Here is a 20,764-nt window from a genome sequence, read left to right on the forward strand (position 1 = left end):
GACATCATCAGTGGAGCCGCCGATGAAGCAATGTTATCCTACTCCACCTGGAATTCATACTGTCTGGTCCGTTACGGTGAGTACTGTCATTTCTGGTTTTTATTGGTATGGGTTTATATACGGGGTCCAATTCTATATGTTTGTTGATTGCATTATGGGTGGAGAAACATGCCTCTAGGAATTCCCGTGTGTGTCTATGTTTGGCTTGGGCTATTATGGTTACCTTGTCCCAGTTAAATTGAGGGCCTTCGTTGTCAAAGTATGTTGCTATTAAGGAGAGTTCATCGTGTTGTTTTGCTGCTAGCTGGTGTTCGTGTATTCTGATTGCTAGTTTCCTTCCTGTCTGTCCGATGTAATGATTGTGGCAGTTGTTGCATCGTATTTTGTAAACTACATTGGTTCTGCATGTTGTGGGAATGAGCTCTTTAATCCTTGTAGTGTTTGTCGTAGAGTGGCTGCAGGCTTGTGGGCCACAGTGATTCCTCATGATCTTAGGGTCTTGTTGTCATTTCTAATATGTCCCTGATGTAGGGCAGTGTGGCCAGTGTGTTAAGGCACACTGTGTCCTCCTGTTGTTGTCTGTTTAATAGGCATCTTCAAATGAAGTAACTTGTGGATGCATCACAATGCCTTTAAGGAGGGAGCTCCAGGATTTTGACTGAGAGATATTGAGGGAACAGTGATTTAGTTCCAAACCAGTTTGGTGAATAGTTCGAATGGAATTTGCAGCCAGTGGTGTTTCCATGTATCTGCTGCTTTCACTCTTCTAGGTCAAAGAGCTCGTGAGGTTAGAAGGTGCTATCTAAGGAGCCTTGGTGAGTTGTTGTAGACAGTCGTTTAGATAGTGCACACTGCTGCCACTGACCATCAGTGGTGGAGGCAGTAGGCCATTTGGCCCTATGAGCCTGCCCCATCTCTCAACACGATCATGGGATCACAGAATTGTTGTTACAGAACAGAAGAAGACAAATCTCCTGCCTTTTCCCCATATCCCTACACTCCAAATAATCCAAACTATCCAAATAATCATCCAACCCTCTCCTGAATGCCTCAGTTAAACCTCCTCCACTTCTTTTCCAGGCAATGCATTCCACACCCTAACTGCTCACTGGCTGAAAATGCTTGCCTCCTAGCATCCTTGCTTCTTCTACCCGTCACTGATTATCCAATGCAGCACTCTGTTACCACTTTTTCCCCATACCATTCAATCCTTTTAGCCTTAAGAACTATATTCAAACTCCTTAGAACATTCAATGTTTTGCCTTCAACTTCTTTCTGAGGCAGGGAATTCCACAGGCTCAACACATTCTGAGTGAAGAAAGATCTCCTCATCTCAGTCCTAAATAGCCCACCCTATTCCCTTAAAGGGCTAGATAGGTTCTTGATTATTGAGGGAATCAAAGGTTACAGAGAGAAGGCACATAAATGGGATGAAGAAATATCAGCCATGATTGAAAAGATACTCAATGGGTCAAATGGCCTAAATCTGCTCCTATACCTTATAGTGCTATGATCTTAAAGTGTGATTTTTTGATTCTTGATTGGTGGTGTCATGGTTCAGTGGTTAACACAGCTCTAGGGACCACGTCTCACAGTACCAGGGACCCAGGTTCAATCCCACCCCTTGGGTAACTGTGTGGAGTTTGCAAGTTCCCCCTGTATCTGCATGCATTTCCTCCCACAGTCCAAAGATGCACAGGTTAGATGAATTGGCCACGCTAAATTGCATTATAGTGTCCAGGGACATGCAGCTAGCTGGGCTAACCTTTGGAAAGTGTGGGTCTGGCCAGGATGCTCTTCAGAGGATCAGAAAGGACTGGATGGCCTGAATTACCTGCTTCCAGAGTGTAGGGATTTTATGCTTGATGGAACCTCATTCTGGCTACAGAATCTGTTTTTTAAGCCTCCAGGTGTTTGAATAAAAATGAAGACAGAGATAGCAGCATTTGGTCGAACAGTAATGCAGTGACATGTGGATGCCTGACTGGTAAAAGACGGAGTTAAAGCTTAAACCACTCTAATGCAAAATGCATCTCTTTAATCCTCCTTTTCATGAGCCCTTTTAAGCAGAATAAATCATAAGAGCAACTGGAGTAATTTTTTAGACATTACAATGGCAACAGTTTAAAATAAGCAGCTTATGTAACAAAGAGAGGGATAATTTTTACCACTTAGGTAGCATGAGGACCAAGATTGAAAGGTTCATTCATTTGTTTCACATTTATTCCTTAGCTTCATTTAATGAAAAAGTTCTGCTTTATTTTTCTCAATGGATTTGACAAAAAAAATCGATGAGCCATTTCAATTATTTGGACATGTCACTCCTGTTCTATAATCCCCTGCTTTCAGTTTATTTAGGATTGAGCATGTTTGGATCAAACAAGATAGTGTATATTGGTTTTGCTACTAGGGATGAACATTAATGTGGTGGGTAAACTGCACAATTCTTCATCTCAGGGAGTGGTTCACTTAAAACCTGCAGAGCATCTGACTGCAAATGGCCTGTCTTCCAGTCGCTGACATGGCTCCCTTCCTCACACTAATTTGTTAAGCAGATCTGGGACTAACTTTCTAAGGCCCACGAATTGCTTGGATAGAGGTCCAGCCACCAACGAGGAATTGGCTTTGACAGTGCATTAAGTTTAACTCCCATCCGGCACTGAGCCTTAGCTATAGATGGTGAATAAATAACCACGTTCATCATTGAGGATGGGGATATTTGTAGAGCCTCCTCCTCCAGTGACTTGTTTAACTGTCCACCACCGTTCACAACTGGATGTGGCAGAACTGCAGAGCTTAGATCTGATCCATTGGTTGTGGGATTGCTCTGTCTATTATTTGCTGCTTATGCTGTTTAGCACATGGCTAGCCCTGTTTGGTGGCTTCACCAGGTTCACACCTCATTTTCAGGTATGCCTGGTGCTGCTCCTGTCATACTGTCCTGCACTCTCCATTGAACCAAGGTTGATCCCCTGCCCTGATGATAATGGTTGAGTGGGGGATATGCCAGGCCATGAGGTTACAGATTGTGCTGGAGTACAGTTCTGCTGCTGTTGATGGCCCACAGTACCTCATGGATGTCCAGTCTTCAGTTGTTACATCCTCCCAAATTCTAAATGTCCCATTTAGCACAGTGATATTGTCACACAACACAATAGAGGGTATTCTCAATGTAAAGGTGGGACTTTGTCTCCACAAAGACTGTGTGGTGGTGATCTTTAACAAAACTGTCATGGACAGATGCATCTGTGTCAGGCAGACTGCAAAGGATGAGGTCAAACATATTGTTCCCCTTGTTGGTTCCCTCACCACCTGACCTATGTCATTTAGCACTGACCACCTCGATCAGTAGTGCTTCTGGTGAGCCACTTTTGGAGGTGGTCATTGAATTCTCTCACCTAGAGTACAATTTGCAAACTTACCACCCACAGTGTTCCCTCCAAGTGTTGCTCAACATGGAGGAGCACTGATTCATCAGCCGAGGGAGAATGGTACGTGGTCATCAGCAGAAAGCTTCCTTGCCCATGTTTTGCTTGTGACATGACACTCCATGGGGCCCAGAGTCAATGTTGAGGATTCTCATGGTAACTCCCTACCAACTGTACACTACCATACTGCCACCTCTGCTGGGCCTCTCTTAATGGCGGGAGTGGCCATATCCTGAGATGGTGACGGTGGAGTCTGGTTCATTTTCTGTGAGGTATGATTCTGTGAACATGGAATAGAGTATAGTTAGATATCCCTTAGCACATTGTCACAATTGTAGCTCATGATAACATTGAAGAAATCAAGTTCTGGATTGAAATCTGGCTTGATGGATCTCATGTTTAATTTTCACATTTGGTTAATGTGGTAATTAGACAATGAAACATAATCACACAAGGCTGTTGTTCTTCTTCGACAAAATAGGTTGATTCCACAAAAGAATTCTTTTAAAGTGATATGTAAAAGTTATATATCAGAGATTGCTAGAAGTACCTTAATACAAACATCAAATAGATGTTTTGCTGTGTTTAGCTAACACTGATCAGTACAGAGACTCAATCCCTCAGAAATATCAATCCTATCTCAACTTCTTAAACTTTAACTTCTCCAATATTTTCCAGTTTCTTTCCCTGGGGCTGCTGAGACTGCCTTTTTAAAAATTGTTCCATTTGCAGTCTGCTTTTATAATTCTGATGGCCTCAATTTCCTCAGTTCCAACAAGTTGAAGACTTTCTATTCAAATTGTCATGGTTCACAAATTCCAAAACAGACTACAAACCACTCTTCCCCACAACTGCAGCAAATGCTACACCTGCCCCCACACCTCCTCCCTTACCCCCATCCCAGGCTCCAAGATGACTTTCCATATCAAGTAGATGTTCACCTGCACATCTGCCACTGTGGTATACTGCATCCATTGTACCGGGTGTGGCTTCCTCTACATTGGGGAAACCAAGTGGAGGCTTGGGGACCACTGTGCAGAACACCTCCGCTCGGTTCGCATCAAACAACTGCACCTCCCAGTCGCAAACCATTTCCACTCCCCCTCCCATTCCTCAGACGACATGTCCATCATGGGCCTCCTGCAGTGCCACAATGATGCCACCCGAAGGTTGCAGGAACAGCAACTCATATTCCGCTTGGGAGACCTGCAGCCCAATGGTATTAATGTGGACTTCACAAGCTTCAAAATCTCCCCTTCCCCCACTGCATCACAAAACCAGCCCAGCTCGTCCCCTTCCCCCACAGCATCCCAAAACCAGCCCAGCCTGTCCCCGCCTCCCTAACATGTCCTTCCTCTCACCTATCCCTTCCTTCCATCTCAAGCCACACCTCCTTTTCCTACCTACTAACCTCATCGCGCCTCCTTGACTTGTCCGTCTTCCCTGGACTGACCCGTCCCCTCCCCACCTCCCCACCTATACTCTCCTCTCCACCTATCTTCTTTTCTCTCCATCTTCGGTCTACCTCCCCCTCTCTCCCTATTTATTCCAGAACCCTCTCCTCAGCCCCCTCTCTGATGAAGGGTCTAGGCCCAAAACGTCAGCTTTTCTGCACCTGAGATGCTGCTTGGCCTGCTGTGTTCATCCAGCTTCACATTTTGTTAGATGATAAAATGTGAGGCTGGATGAACACAGCAGGCCAAGCAGCATCTCAGGAGCACAAAAGCTGACGTTTCGGGCCTAGACCCTTCATCAGAGAGGGGGATGGGGAGAGGGAACTGGAATAAATAGGGAGAGAGGGGAAGGCGGACCGAAGACGGAGAGAAAAGAAGATAGGTGGGGAGGTAGGGAGGGGATAGGTCAGTCCAGGGAAGACGGACAGGTCAAGGAGGTGGGATGAGGTTAGTAGGTAGATGGGGGTGTGGCTTGGGGTGGGAGGAAGGGATGGGTGAGAGGAAGAACAGGTTAGGGAGGTAGAGACAGGTTGGACTGGTTTTGGGATGCAGTGGGTGGAGCGGAAGAGCTGGGCTGGTTGTGTGGTGCAGTGGAGGGAGGGGACGAACTGGGCTGGTTTAGGGATGCAGTTGGGGAAGGGGAGATTTTGAAACTGGTGAAGTCCACATTGATACCATTAGGCTGCAGGGTTCCCAGGCGGAATATGAGTTGCTGTTCCTGCAACCTTCGGGAGGCATCATTGTGGCACTGCAGGAGGCCCATGATGGACATGTCATCCAGAGAATGGGAGGGGGAGTGGAAGTGGTTTGCGACTGGGAGGTGCAGTTGTTTGTTGTGAACTGAGCGGAGGTGTTCTGCAAAGCGGTCTCCAAGCCTCCACTTGGTTTCCCCAATGTAGAGGAAGCCACACCGGGTACAGTGGATGCAGTATACCACATTGGCAGATGTGCAGGTGAACCTCTGCTTAATGTGGAATGTCATCTTGGGGCCTGGGATAGGGGTGAGGGAGGAGGTGTGGGGGCAAGTGTAGCATTTTCTGCGGTTGCAGGGGAAGCTGCCGGATGTGGTGGGGATGGAGGGCAGTGTGGAGCGAACAAGGGAGTCACGGAGAGAGTGGTCTCTCCGGAAAGCAGACAGGGGTGGGGATGGAAAAATATCTTGGGTTGTGGGGTCGGATTGTAGATGGCGGAAGTGTCGGAGGATGATGCGTTGTATCCGGAGGTTGGTGGGGTGGTGTGTGAGAACGAGGGGGATCCTCTTTGGGCGGTTGTGGCGGGGGCGGGGTGTGAGGGATGTGTTGCGGGAAATACGGGAGACGCGGTCAAGGGCGTTCTCGATCACTGTGGGGGGAAAATTGCGGTCCTTGAAGAATGTGGACATCTGGGATGTGCGGGAGTGGAATGTCTTATCGTGGGAGCAGATGCAGCGGAGGCGGAGGAATTGGGAATAGGGGATGGAATTTTTGCAGGAGTGTGGGTGGGAGGAGGTGTATTCGAGGTAGCTGTGGGAGTCAGTGGGCTTGAAATGGACATCAGTTACAAGCTGGTTGCCTGAGATGGAGACTGAGAGATCCAGGAAGGTGAGGGATGTGCTGGAGATGGCCCAGGTGAACTGAAGGTTGGGGTGGAATGTGTTGGTGAAGTGGATGAACTGTTCGAGCTCCTCTGGGGAGCAAGAGGCGGCGCCGATACAGTCATCAATGTACCGGAGGAAGAGGTAGGGTTTGGGGCCTGTGTAGGTGCGGAAGAGGGACTGTTCCACGTAACCTACAAAGAGGCAGGCATAGCTGGGGCCCATGCGGGTGCCCATGGCCACTCCCTTGGTCTGTAGGAAGTGGGAGGAGTCAAAAGAGAAGTTGTTGAGGGTGAGGACGAGTTCAGCTAGGCGGATGAGAGTGTCGGTGGAGGGGGACTGGTCGGGCCTGCGGGACAGGAAGAAGCGGAGGGCCTTGAGGCCATCTGCATGCGGAATGCAGGTGTATAGGGACTGGACGTCCGTGATGAAGATGAGGTGTTAGGGGCCAGGGAATTGGAAGTCCTGGAGGAGGTGGAGGGTGTGGGTGGTGTCACGGACATAGGTGGGGAGTTCCTGTACCAAAGGGGAGAAAATGGAGTCCAGATAGGTGGAGATGAGTTCGGTGGGGCAGGAGCAGGCTGAGACGATGGGTCGACCAGGGCAGGTAGGTTTGTGGATTTTGGGAAGGAGATAGAAGCGGGCCGTGCGGGGTTGGGGAACAATGAGGTTGGAGGCTGTGGGTGGGAGGTCCCCTGAGGTGATGAGGTCATGAATGGTGTTGGAGATGATGGTTTGGTGCTCGGGTGTGGGGTCATGGTCAAGAGGGCGGTAGGAGGTGGTGTCGGAGAGTTGGCGTCTGGCCTCGGCGATGTAGAGGTCAGTGCGCCATACTACCACTGCGCCACCCTTGTCTGCGGGTTTGATGGTAAGGTTGGGGTTGGAGCGGAGGGCTGCCCGTTCTGCGGGGGAGAGGTTGGAGTGGGTGAGAGGGGTGGAGAGGTTGAGGCGGTTAATGTCTCGACAGCAGTTAGAGATGAAGAGGTCGAGGGAGGGTAGGAGGCCTGGGGGTGGTGTCCAGGAGGAGGACTTGTGTTGGAAGCGGGTGAAGGGGTCAGTGGAGGGAGGGTTAGGCTCCTGGTTGAAGAAGTAGGCATGGAGGCGAAGACGGCGGAAAAACTGCTCTATGTCCAACCATGACTGGTATTCGTTGATGTGTGGTTGTAGGGGGACAAAGGTGAGCCCCTTACTCAGGACTGACCGTTCGTCCTCAGTCAGTGGGAGGTCTGGGAGGATGTTGAAGATGCGGCAGGGCTCAGTGTGGCTGTCTCCTCTGGGGTTGCTGGCTGTGGAGGTTGTGGGCGGAGTGATGAGGTCGTCGGCCGTGGGCGGGGTTCTGTCGGCATCAGCTGTGGGCGGGGTTCCGTCGGCCGTGGGCGGGGTTCCGTCGGCGTCGGCCATGGGCGGGGTTCGGTCGGCGTCGGCCGTGGGCGGGGTTCCGTCGGCGTCGGCGTCGGCCATGGGCGGGGTTCCGTCGGCCGTGGGTGGGGTTCCGTCGGCTGTGGGCAGGGTTCCATCGGCCGTGGGCAGGGTTCCGTCGGCGTCGGCCGTGGGCGGGGTTCCGTCGGCAGTTGGAGGATCGGGGTGGGCGGCAGCAGCTGCGGTGAGGGTGGTGTGTGAGGTGTTGTACCTGGAAGTAGAGGTGGTGACTGCAGCAGTGGTTCCGGAAGTGGTGTGGCCGGCGGAGGCGGATGTGACGTCATCGGTGGGGTCTCCGGCCGTGTCCTCATGGTCAATGGCGGCGGGTGCATGGTGGGGGAGGGGCAGGGACAGTCTCGGGATTTGGGAGGCGCAGGAATCCTCTTGTGGGTGGCAGGGGCCAGTGAGTTGGTTGTACTTACGATTTTTGGTGTCCAGTAAAGCTGAGTGGAACTGGGTGTTCAGTCTGTGGATCCTGCGGAGGATAAAAAACAGCAGGGGTCCTTTGCAGGTCTGGGAGAGGGAGGCTCTGAGCTGGGGCAGGCTAGATTGCAGTGTGTGGAGGTGCCGGCGCATGGCTGCAAGTGTCTGTTTCAGGATGCAGGGCCTTCAAATTTTGTTATCTTACTTTCAACGGTGGTTCCCCTGAACTGAACAGAAAAGCTTGTTTGTCCTTTCGGCAGTAAAAAAATAACATTCTCTTCTGTTCTGGACCCAGGGCTCTTCCATGCTGAGAACTTGATCTTCTGTTCTGTAGCCAAAACTAATCTAATTACTCCACCTGTCATAAACTCAACAGCATGAATATTTTATCAGGTAACACCAGAAAGGTTCCTGCCTTCTGAAAACCTACGATCACCATAATGCAAAACACATGTATTTCCTTAAAGAATTCCAATAGGTTGATTTCAATTTCACAAAACCAGGTTGACCTTGCCTGATAATCTTGAACTTATCCAATTGCCCTGTTATAACTTTAATAACAGCTCGTAACACTCTTCTTATGCTGAATGAAAAGTTAACTGATTTGTAGGTTCCTGCTTTCTTTCACCTTCCCTTTTTGGACAGAGGAGTTGCATTTGGTATGTTCTAGTCTAACAGGACAATTATGAATCAATGAAGGTTTGAAAAATTGAAACATATGCATCAACTGTCATATTAGCCATTTCTTTTAAGATCATAGGGTGAGAATGTCAAGATGAAATCATTTGTCTTTAATGTGCACTTAGGTCACAGTTCCAAATGATTATCTGACCTGTTTAAAAATATTAACAAAACGGAAAGATGGGTCTAGGCCCAACACTTCAGCCTTCCCGCTCCTCTGATGCTATTTGGCCTGCTGTGTTCATCCAGCTCTACACCTTGTTATCACATATTCATCTGTGTCTATTTTGTAATCCAAATTCTAAAGTTGACGGCGCATTATATGTCTATGAACAGTTCTGGTCTCCATATTCTGAAAATAATTGAAGAGATCTTGGGGTGCAGTGTATAGTATCCTTGTCCTGAACCAAAAGCTTCATGTTCAAATTCCAGTTCTAGTTCTTGATGACGAAGGAAAGTGTGTTAATGTGGGCAAAATAGTTGAGTTTCCAGAATACACCAGCAGTAGGTGATAATAGCAGGAGACATTCCTGGACAGTGATAGTAAGAACAGCCGATGCTGGAGTCATAGATAACACAGTGTAGTGGTGGATAAACACAGCAGGCCAGCCAGCATCAGAGAAGCAGGGAAGCTGATATTTCGGGTCGGGACCCTTCTTCAGAAATGAATTCAGCTCTCCTGCTCCTCTGATAGTGCCTGGCCTGCTATGTTTCTTCAGCTCCACACTGTGTTATCTTATTCCTGGCCAGTCATGTGTTGAAAACAAAGAAAATGGAACAGGAGTAGGTTGTTCAGTCCCTTTAAATCTGTTTGGCTATTCAGTGTGACCATGGCTGCTCATCCCACTCCATACCCAAGTCCCTTTTTCTCCCCGCATGCTTTGATCCCTTTAGCCTGGAGGACTATATCAACCTCAGTAAAATTGGAGACTCGACCATCACTATCCATAGAATCAGTCCAAAATGTGCAGCTAAAAGTGTGATAAATGTGCGATTACATCTGGAAACTTGAATTTTAAAGTAAATGTAAAATGGGTATATAGAATCAGTTTGTTGAAAGATTTTTTTTCAGGTCAGAAAGTAATTTGAACAGTGAACTAAAGACATAATTTCCAAAAATCTTTTAATGACTGTCAGCGATTAGAAGGAAAGCTATGAGGTTAGTCAATGGACTACTTACAAAACTGGACTTTTGCAAGATTCAGAGAATGCAGACGAGTGAAATTTGAAGGTTTTAGTTTAGAACCAGAATTCAGATCAAAACAACAGGTTCATCGTATCAGAAGAGTTGTGGTTTGTGAAATCACAATTGATTTGAAGGACTGAACAAAATTTGGGTAGAAATTTTCAAGCTGTTAGAACTGAAAAGAGGATAAGGTCATTACAACTGGAAAAAGAAAGTTAAGCAAGAAATTAAAGAATTCAGATAAGTATGTAACTTCACTGAAATTGAGTATCTGTCAAGGGTATTACTAGCAAGAAGATTGAAACCTTGTTTTGCTGTTTACATTATGAACTTTCCTAACTCTGTAGATAGAGATAATGGGAACTGCAAATGCTGGAGAATTCCAAGATAATAAAATGTGAGGCTGGATGAACACAGCAGGCCAAGCAGCATCTCAGGAGCACAAAAACTGACGTTTCGGGTCTAGGCCCGAAACGTCAGCTTTTGTGCTCCTGAGATGCTGCTTGGCCTGCTGTGTTCATCCAGCCTCACATTTTATTATCTGTAGATAGAGTTTTGTTTGCATGTTATTTTTGCTTTTGTAAATCAAACACGTGTGCTTTTATTAACTGCCTTCAGCGAGGATGCCCAGTAACTAACTATTATGGTAATCAGCTGCAAAAATCAAAGTTGTGATCTTTCAAGATAGACTTCACTGTGAGATGAGCCTTGGACAGTCTGGCGATCAACTGGAATCTTAGTAATCTATGCTACCAGAGCAACTTGGAATCCTGTTTTATTTCATAGAATCCCGAGAGTGTGAAAACAAGCTATTCGGCCCAATCAGTCAACACTAAACCACCAAAGAGCATCCCACCCAGAACTATCCACCTACTCTATCCCATAATCCCACATTAACCATGTCTAATCCACCTAGCCTGCACATCCCTGGATACTATGGGCAATTTAACTTGGGCAATCTACCTAACCTGGATATCTGTGGACTGATGTGAAGTAGCCGGTGTTGGGCTGTGGTGGACGGTTGATTTGAAAACACAGCTTTCGGAGTCTTACTCCTTCTTCAGATGTTAGTGAGAGAGGTGGTATCAGATACAGAATTTATAAGTAAAAGATCACAAGGTCACAGCACTGATGAGGATGTACTAAACAAACCTAAGATGCTGTTAAATCTTTAATCAATTAGAAGGTTTTATTTGATTAATATGTATATGTAAATCCCTGAATTCAAGCCACAATCCTGAGAGAATTAAAAGTTTAATCAGTGTAAAGAAGAGGTGACATTTTCGGTCAGACAATGCATGTTAGGTCTGAGGCCTTGTTTAGAATCGGTTTGTGTTTTGGTTTGGAGTCAGACTGGTTTTATTCCTAAAGTAGAAATTTATAAAACACCACATTGGCTCTCTGTGTATAAATTTTGTGTGCTTTTTGAACAATAGAATATATCTGCAAATGCAGAGGGCAATGCAAGAAAAAGGAAGTCACACATGGAGTAGTTAGGGTATGCAATGTCCTGCCTTTAAATGAGATGGAGGCAGGTTCAGCTAATAGAACATAGAACATAGAACATAGAACAGTACAGCACAGAACAGGCCCTTCAGCCCACAATGTTGTGCCGACCATTGATCCTCATGGATGCACCCTCAAATTTCTGTGACCATATGCATGTCCAGCAGTCTCTTAAATGACCCCAATGACCTTGCTTCCACAACTGCTGCTGGCAACGCATTCCATGCTCTCACAACTCTCTGCGTAAAGAACCTGCCTCTGACATCCCCTCTATACTTTCCACCAACCAGCTTAAAACTATGACCCCTCGTGCTAGCCATTTCTGCCCTGGGAAATAGTCTCTGGCTATCGACTCTATCTATGCCTCTCATTATCTTGTATACCTCAATTAGGTCCCCTCTCCTCCTCCTTTTCTCCAATGAAAAGAGACCGAGCTCAGTCAACCTCTCTTCATAAGATAAGCCCTCCAGTCCAGGCAGCATCCTGGTAAACCTCCTCTGAACCCTCTCCAAAGCATCCACATCTTTCCTATAATAGGGCGCCCAGAACTGGACGCAGTATTCCAAGTGCGGTCTAACCAAAGTTTTATAGAGCTGCAACAAGATCTCACGACTCTTAAACTCAATCCCCCTGTTAATGAAAGCCAAAACACCAAAAGCCAAATGTACTTAAGAGGGCATTGGATGATTACATGGATAAAAATGGTGAGCACGGATAAGGGAAAAAGGCTGGAGATTGGCATGCAGTAATAGAACCAGAACCAGCCTGATGGGCTGAATGGCTTCCTTCTGCACCGTAACAGTTCTGTGATTCTTGCCTTATTGGTGGTGGTCATGGTGTCCTGAATTGGACATGTTTTTAGGCTGAGAACTCAAGTAAAAATAGGGGTGCTGGAAAAACATGAATGCAGATTTAGGAGGGTTCTATCAGAGCTGGCAGGAAGGATCGAACATTGCTTTCTCTTAGATAACTGCTGAGGGGTGAGCTCTTTGTCTTTGACACAGAGAAGATATTTTCACTTGAGAGCAGAATATGAAGGGCCAAAAATATAGGACAATCAGTCATAAAATCAACAGGGAGTTTAGGAGCAACTTCATCAGCCAGAAAATGGTGACTGTGTTGAATTTATTCCTACAAGGAGTGGTTTAGATGAAGAGCAAAGGTGCAAATGAAGGAAGTTGGATAAGAGCATGTGTAAGAAAGGAATAGAGTAAATTAATTGGGAAAGGTCAGAAGAGGAGAAGAAAAGAGGTTTATAAGATTTAACAGGGACCTAGGTCAAAAGGCTTTCTTTCTGTGTTATAAATTAGTTTACTTGGTCCCAAATTCACTGAGACTATTGAAACATATTTTCCATAATATTCCCCTCAGGAGTTTTGTTTGAAGCCTCTGCTCTAGGTTTTAATGCAAACACAAAAGGTGAAAGAATAATCTAAATGTATCACCCAGTTGTCACCATTTCCATCACCATCATATAACCACTTTGGCCACTCTGAATCTGTGCTATGGGCAAGCTGTTGGCTGAAAAGTAAAATTGTGCTCTCAAAATTGGAATTACTAATTTCATTCTCACAGTAATTAATTGCTTCACAGTCTTGATTTCAACATCCCGCATACAGACCATTAAGGCAAGTCTTTATTGTATTGTTGTCAAACATCATGTCATGGCTTTCTCAAAATGAGATACTCACTTGAATAGTGCTTGAGATTTAGTATTCAACTTGTATTTGATATAACATATGTAATTTGTAATAAATGCGATCATCTGTCAGATACACAAACAATTAGCACACCTGAAAGTTATGTGCCAGAACTGATTGTGAACTAATTAGAATGTAGAAATGCTTTAATGCTCGGTGAACTTTAGAACTGTTCTGAGGTAACATCACTCGAACCAAAACATTAACTCTGATTTTTTGACACAGATGCTGCCAGGCCTGTGGAGTTTTTCCAGCAACTTCTGTTTCTGTTTTCAAAATGCTTTGATTGTTGAAACTAGTCACAACTTAAAGTTTCCTCATCCCCACCCTCCGAACTTACATCTGCGGGAGCTCTTACAGCTCGGTGGTAGTGCCCCTACCTCTGAGCTAGAAGCTCCAGGTTTCAGCCTCACTCCATGACTTATTGATCAATGAAAGTGCAAATCCTCCTGACACAAGCCAACAGCCGGAAGTAAGAGTGGGAGAGAAATCTGGCCAACCACATGATTGGAAGAAGGTCGGATCTTTTCCCACCGTTATGAAAGCTTCAAGATGCATGTGAAGGAGCGTGTTGCCTTGGCAACTCGGACTCTCCTCATGAACCATAAAACACAGCACCAATGCTTTAATCAAACGGGGGTGGGTGTGTTTTTTTACCCAGTCAGGTTCTCCCCAAGAGGAGCCGTATGCACTGAAGAATGAATTTTTCCAGGAGCCAGTCGTGAGGTTCTGCTCACCAGAATGTCAGCTTGTGGTCTTGCTTAATAAATCTCTTCACAAAGAGAGAGAAAATCCTCTCCCAAGTGCCAACCCTGAACCTATTTTGGTTTGAAACAGGGCATTAGAGGGGATCCAAGAGTGGTGCTTCAAATCATGAAGTGGGCACACTGAAACGGAATGGTTTACATGGTGCAGTGACAGAGGTCCACTCACAGAACGAAGGGCCTTCAGCCCATTGCTTCTGTATTCGTCAAAAATAAGCCTCTGACTATTCAAATCTGCTTTCACAGCATTATTACCTTGCTTGTCTTAATATTGCACATCAAAATACTTCTTCAATATTGTAAGGGTTTTTACCTCTATCAGGCAGTGGGCTCTTCATTCCCAGCACTGTGCGCGTAATAAAAGGCTTTTTTTCACACTTCTCTTCAAAACCTCTTGCCCCTTCCCTCAGATCTATGTCCCTGGTCATTGATCTCTCCACCAAAGGGGAAGGGTTTCTTCCTGTCTGCCCTATCCATGTCCCTCATCATTTTGTAATTCTCAATCAGAGTCTCCTCTGCTCGAAGTAAAACAACCCCAGTCTGCCCAATATCTCTCCACACCTGAAACTCTCCAGACCAGGCAGCATCCTAGTAAACCAAAAACCCAGCAGCAAGAACAGATGTTGCTGGAAAATCTCAGCAGGTCTGGCAGCATCTTGGAAAGGGAAAAAAACAGATTTAACGTTTCGGCCCGGTGACCCTTCCTCAGAACACTTCTTCTGAACTGGATTCTAGTGGCTGATAGCATGGTGAAGGACTTTTCCAGAAACTTTCTTTATTTCCTGACTCTTGTATCTTTTCTCTGCTTCTTTCATTGTTCTGCCTTTACTCCTGACAGTGAGTGACAACAGGAGAGTTTCATCATAATAGCCCAATCATCCAAAAGGACAGTCTTGAGGAACTGTGATGGCCTTTTCATTCCCTTTGTCTGTGTATGTTCTATAACAGACATACCAAATGGCTTCCTTCTGTGGCTGTAACATTCTACGGTCGGAATTATTACAATGCAGAAGGAGGCTATTCTGCCCATCGTACCATCACTGGATCTATTACCTTACGCTTTGTCTGGGGTTCTGGATTACTAGTCCAGTGACTACTCCACCCTGAGCGCTTCCATAGAACCCCCACAGTGTGGTAACAGGCCATTCAGCCAACAAATCCACACCCAAGTTCGAAGACCATCCCCCTACACCGTCCCTGTCACCCTGCATTTCCCTTGGCTACTCCAACTAACCTACACATCCCTGGGCACTATGGGACAATTTCCCATGGCCTATCCACCTAAGCTGTGCATCTTTGGACTGTGGGAGCCAACCGGAGCACCCGAAGGAAACCCATACAGATACGGGGAGAATGTGCAAACTCCACACAGACATACCCAATGAACACAGTCCGCCGATTCCTCAGCAATAAACCCAAACAAACAGACAAAACGGGCCCAGAAACCATAACCACTCTCCCCTACATCAAAGACATTTCAGAAATGACTGCCAGACTACTCGGACCTCTTGGCATCAGGGTAGCGCACAAACCCACCAACACACTAAAACAGCAGCTAATGAACTTAAAAGATCCTATACAGACAACAAGGAAAACGAACGTCATCTACAAAATACCTTGCAAGAACTGTGACAAACACTCCATTGGACAAACAGGCAGAAAGCTAGCCACCAGGATACATGAACATCAACTAGCCACAAAAAGACATGACCCACTATCACTAGTATCCTTACATACAGATGAGGAAGGACACCACTTTGATTGGGACAACACACCCATCCTAGGACAAGCCAAACAGAGACAGTTACGAGAATTCCTAGAAACATGGCATTCCAGCCGGAACTCCATCAACAAACACATTGATTTGGAGCCAATCTACCATCCCCTGAGAAAAAGAACAGGAAATGACATCACCATTGCAGGAAATGACATCACCAACCCAAGGAAACCTAACCAGATATATAGAAAGCGGGACATAACACCAGCGCTTCGTCGGAGGCTCACTGATGATGTTACCTAGAATGATGACGAAACGTCTGAAAACTAACCTTCCAGCTCAGCGAGCAAACTCACATCCAGAACCTCAACCTGAGCTACAAATCTTCTCAAAACTCACTCCACACAGACAGCTGCCTGAGGTTGAGCTCAAACCTGAGTCCCTGACGCCGAGAGGCAGCAGTGCTAGCCACCGAGCCACTGTGCCACCCTTCCCTCTGACACTTTGAAGTGCAGTAACTTAAATTTATACACAGGGACAAAAGCAAAGTTGCTGGAAAAGCTCGGCTGGTCTGGCAGCAACTGTGGAAGAGAAAACAGAGTTAATGTTTCGGGTCCGGTGACCCTTCCTCAGAACTCTGTTTTCTTCTCCACAGATGCTGCCAGACCTGCTGAGCTTTTCCAGTGACTTTGTTTTTGCTCCTGATTTACAGCATCCACAGTTCTTTTGGTTCTAACTTAAATTTATAACTCATCTTCAAAATAAGAAAACATTACAAGACAAGGGTGGTAGAAGAGTAAGGGAAATGCTATTGGACTCATACTCCAGAACCCTCGGCTATTGTTTTGCAAACATGAGTTCCTGATTCAATGATTGGATCTTTGTTGTTTGCTATGTACATTAATGACTTAGATTTGAACTTAGAATGTATAAATAGTAAGCTTGCAGATTACACAGAAGTTTGGATAATCTCTGATTGTGAGAAGAATTGTCTCAGGCAGCAGTCTGATGTCAATCAGCTGGTAAATTGGGCAGAGCAATGGCAGATGGTATTTAATTCTGATAATTGTGAGGTGATGCATTTTGAGAGGTTTAATAAGGGATGGAGATACACAATGAACAGTAGGTACCTAGGGAGCACAGAGTAACAAAGGGGCCTTGGTGTATAAGTCCATAGATCCCTGAAGGTGTCAGCACAGGCAGACAGACTGGTAAAGGAAGCATATGGGGTGCTTGTCCTCATTGGCCGAGGCATAGAATAGAGGAGGAGGGAAATCTTATTACAAATTTATAAAACATTAGTTAGACCACAGATGGAATATTTTGCGCATTACTGGTCACCACACTATCAGAAGGATGTGATTACACTGAAGAGGATGCAGATGAGATTCACCAGGATTTTGGCGAGGGTGAAAGTTCTCAGTTATGAGGAGATACTGCATAGGCCAGGTTTGTTTTCCCTTTGTTTCCTTTTGAGGAAGTGACAAAGTCGATAGATGAGGGAAGGGCTGTAGATGTCATATACATGGACTTCAGTAAGGCATTTGATAAGGTTCCCCATGGCAGGCTGATGGAGGAAGTGAAATCGCATGGGATCCAGGGTGTGCTAGCTAGATGGATAAAATACTGGCTAGGCAACAGGAGACAGAGGGTAGTAGTAGAAGGGAGTTTCTCAAATTGGAGACCTGTGACCAGTAGTGTTCCACAGGGATCTGTGCTGGGACCACTGTTGTTTGTGATATATGTAAATGATCTGGACGAAAGTGTAGGTGGTCTGATCAGCAAGTTTGCAGGTGACACTAAGATTGGTGGAGTAGCTGATAGTGAAGGGGACTGTCAGAGATTACAGCAGAATATGGATAGATTGGAGAGTTGGGCAGATAAATGGCAGATGGAGTTCAATCCGGGCAAATGCGAGGTGATGCATTTTGGAAGATCTAATTCAGGAGTGAACAATGCAGTAAATGGAAAAGTCCTAGGGAAAATTGATGTACAGAGAGATCTGGGTGTTAAGGTCCCTTGTTCCCCGAAGGTGGCAACTCAGGTTGATAGAGTGGTCAAGAAGGCATACGGCATGCTTTCCTTCATTGGACGGGGTATTGAGTACAAGAGTTGGCAGGTCATATTACAATTGTATAAGACTGGTTTGGCCACATTTGGAGTACTGTGTACAGTTCTGGTCGCCACATTACCAGAAGGATGTGGATGCTTTGGAGACGATGCAGAGGAAGTTCACCAGGATGTTGCCTGGTATGGAAGGTGCTAGCTATGAAGAAAGATTGAGCAGATTAGGATTATTTTCATTATAAAGACAAAGATTGCAGGAGGACCTCATGGAGGTCTCCAAAATCATGAGGGGTTTAGACAGCGTGGATAGCAAGAAGCTTTTTTCGCAGAGTGGGAGATTCAATTACTAGGGGCCATGAGTTCAAAGTGAGAGGAGGAAAGTTTAAGGGAGACATGTGTGGAAAGTTCTTTACGCAGAGGGTGGTGGATGCCTGGAACGTGTTGCCAGCGGAGGTGGTAGATGCAGACATGATAGTGTCTTTTAAGATATATCTGAATTGGTACATGGATGGACAGGGAGCAAAGGGATACAGACCCTTAGAAAATAGATGACAGGTTTATTCAGAGGATCTCGATCGGCGCGGGCTTGGAGGGCCAAAGGGCCTGTTCCTGAGCTATAATTTTCTTTATTCTTTGTCTTTGGGGCAGAGGAGGCTGAGTGGGAATCTTGAAGTATGCAAAATTCATAAGCAGTGTAGATCGTGAGAATCTTTACCCCACGGCAGACATAACAGATGAAGGTGAGGAGAAAGTGGTTTAGCGTAAATCTGAGAGAAGATTTTTCACCCAGACGGTGGTAGAAATATGGGACATGCTGCCAGGGAGGGTGGTGGAGTCGAGTGCTCTCACAACATTAAAGAAACATCTGGATGAGCAGTTAAAATAGCCAGGCACAGTAGGTCTTAGAGTAAGTGCAGGTAAGTGGGATGAGTGTGGTTTGGAGTTTGTTGGTCAGCATAGGCATGGAGACCCCAGGGCCTGTTTCTGTGCTGCATGACTCGTTGACAATATAATTCTATAATCAAAGGCACAGCTGCCAATGTTGTAGTGAATAAGATCCTGATGTGTAGGAGAAGACAATTGGAGGACGCATGAAATCTCAGAGAAACTGAAGGAGATTAAGGATTAGAGAGGGGTGAGACCTTAAAGTGATTGATACTTTCCACAGTGGGGTTAGACTCTGCCGTCCAAGTATTGTACTCTGACAACAGCCTAAACGAGACCACCCAGTGATTTCAGGATTTGCCAAGCTTCCCTGAGCATTTTGCAACACAGAGATCTGTCAAACACCAATAACTCAATGCAATTTAGGGGAAAGTAAACAAAATTTTGGGTCGCTAATGAAACAGTCTATTTGTGACAATTGAGGAAAATAGCTGGGGGTTACATTTTTATTTTCAACAACCTTGCCATGCACATTTTGTTAACCATCACTCCACAGTGAATGTCCCACTAATTGCTGAAGAAATTAATGCCATCACATTCTACAATGCAGGGTTATGTGTGATTCTATTTACTTCAGCTCTTCTCTAATTGTTTATGCTTGTATTGGCTGCTAATATCATCACTAAATGCAATTTGCAACAGTATTAAATCTACCATAATTACAATGCAAAACTATCCATCAAAAATTACAGTTTTTTTTAATTAAGCGTTATTATTTTCCCCTCATCTCAATAAATAAATTAATAATCACATTTCAAACAGCACCTCTTGGCTGTGTCCCTGCATTTTAACATGCCTGCTATTAAAAACATTCAAATTAAATTACACGTTATGAATATTTATAAACCTTCCCAAGTTGTCTAGCCTGACAAAAAGAAAAATGCTTCTCACTTGATCATGAGAGTTTGGGGCCAAGTGCCTCTTCGAAAATCTACACTTTTGACAGTTTTTATCTTCATGTAGTTTTGTTTATTTTCCTCTTCCGATGTTGTAGTGTTGTGTGCAATAGAATTTCTCGTAGCTGCTGTGAGTCAATTTAATAAATCATTCATCATGTTGTAGGTTATTTGTATGTCCTCCTATACAGAATATATTATAAACAGGCACAATAGTCTATTAATACATGAAGTGTGTTTTCCCAATAAAATCTTCAAGTGTGATTGTGCTAGTGGTGACTCACATTGCCCACCGATCAACTCATTCCAAGCTGGGGTAACTATTTTACATAAGGAGCAGGAGTAGGCCATCCGGCCCCTTGAACCTGCTCCGCCATTTATTAATATCATAGCTGATCTTCTCTTGGCCTCAGTTCCACTGAGTCACCCACTCAACATAAACCTTTAATTCCCTTACTGTCCATAAAATTATTGATCTCGGCTTCAAACGCATTCAACAAGGAAGCCTCAACTGCTTCACTGGGCAGGGAATTTCACAGATTCACAGCCCTTTGGGTGAAGAAGTTCGTCCTCAATTCAGCCCTAAATCTGCTCCCCTCAAGCGTTGAGGCTGTACTAACTTGTTCTAGTTTCACCTGCCAGTGGAAATATCCTCCCTGCTTCTATGTTATGTATTCTCTTCATAATTTTGTATGTTTCTATCAGATCCTTTCTCATTCTATGAAGTTCCAATGAATATAATCCCAGTCTACTCAGTCTCTCCTCATAAACCAAACCTCTCAGCTCTGGAATCAACCTAATAAATCTCCTCTGCACTCCCTCCAGTGCCAGTACATCCTTTCTCAAAGAAGGAGACCAAATCCACACACAATATTCCAGGTGTGGCCTCACCAGCAGCTTATACAGCTGTAACATAACCTCCCTGCTTTTCAGCTCAATCCCCATTGCAATGAAGGACAAAATTCAATGGATTGTACCTGTAAACCAACCTTCTGTGATTCATGC

Source organism: Stegostoma tigrinum, chromosome 8, assembly GCF_030684315.1.
Source record: "Stegostoma tigrinum isolate sSteTig4 chromosome 8, sSteTig4.hap1, whole genome shotgun sequence".
NCBI lineage: Eukaryota > Metazoa > Chordata > Chondrichthyes > Orectolobiformes > Stegostomatidae > Stegostoma > Stegostoma tigrinum.